The sequence below is a fragment of the Sinocyclocheilus rhinocerous genome, unplaced genomic scaffold (assembly GCF_001515625.1).
Source record: "Sinocyclocheilus rhinocerous isolate Xijiao unplaced genomic scaffold, SAMN03320098_v1.1 scaffold1372, whole genome shotgun sequence".
NCBI classification, from domain to species: domain Eukaryota; kingdom Metazoa; phylum Chordata; class Actinopteri; order Cypriniformes; family Cyprinidae; genus Sinocyclocheilus; species Sinocyclocheilus rhinocerous.
In genome coordinates, this window is record NW_015640047.1 from 79488 (window position 1) to 80886 (window position 1399).

Below are 1399 nucleotides of genomic sequence, written 5' to 3' on the forward strand. Positions count from 1 at the left end.
AAAAAACTCTTGCAATGCATAAAATAGATTGTAAAGAATTTAAATCAGCCTCTGCAAAGAAGATCACACTCTAATTGATATCATATAATCATCGATGTCATATAATAGTGATTGATGGGGGTAGGGTGTCTCCTCTGATAGATGCTACTAATGTAAACCTTTTGGTGCAATTTAAACCAGTGTGTAGATAACAAATCTGATTTTTCCAATGTGACTTTGATATGAACTTGAAGGTTGAATTTCACGCATCGATCAACGTTACTGAAGCCTGACACCTAGTGCTGACACAGTAGCTTTACATGGACCCTAATTAGACTATAACCCATTCCCAAAAAAAAAAAGGCGTGACATTTCTGGAACACTCTAAGCAGTTCGCCAATCACAACACAGTGGGGCAGCTGACCAATCAAAGCACATTCCATATTTCAGATGGAGGGGTTTCATCAAAACATCTGTTTGAGACAGACTGGAAAGAGGTGCTGCAATGATGTGAAAAAATGTTTTTGGAATAATTAAGCATGAAATCCTATTCTAGTCAGTGGTGTATGAAGTACTTGAAAGCCACACTTAAGTAAAAGTATAGATATCTTACCAAAAAATGACTTTGGAAGAAGTTAAAGTCACCATTTAGAATATCACTTGAGTAAAAGTTTTAAAGTTTGTGATGTTTATTATACTTAAGTATGAACAGTAGCGAACTGTTTTAATGAGGGAGTCACTGAATCACTCTTCAAAAAACAGATTAATTCAGAAACGCCGTCCTGTGTGTTGCTCAACGACACAAAACAGTGCCATTTGGAACTATTTTCTTGGTTGAAATTCAGCAAAAACAGGCAATATTGTGTCTAAAATGTAAGTAACTTAAAGGAGACATATTATGCCCCTTTTTACAATATGTAATATAAGTCTCAGGTGTCCCCAGAATGTGTCTGTGAAGTTTCAGCTCAAAATACTCCACAGATAATTTATTATATCATTTTGAAAATGCCTATTTTGAGTGGAAGCAGAAACACGCTGTTTTTCGGGCCTGTCTCTTTAAATGCAAATGAGCTACTGCCCTTTTCCAGAATAGAGCTGTGCCATTACGTTGTCGCTTTCGAAAACACAATGACGGCGCTGTGGGTGTATTAAACTTACAGATTAAGGAGCGGTAATATTATAATGAGATCCCTTTGCAACGTCACAAGGGGAGGAGAAATCAGACGCGCTCGTTTTCTCAGACGCTTGCTGGGTTAGTTACTGGGTTAATCTTTTTCACGTTTCCTTGGTTGGTAGATGCACCGGGGTCCTGATTATAGCACTTAAAACCTGGAAAAGTCAGATTTTCATGATATGTCACCTTTAACATAAACTTGTGTGTGAATGAGAACTTAGTTTAGTACTCACATGCTGTGACAGC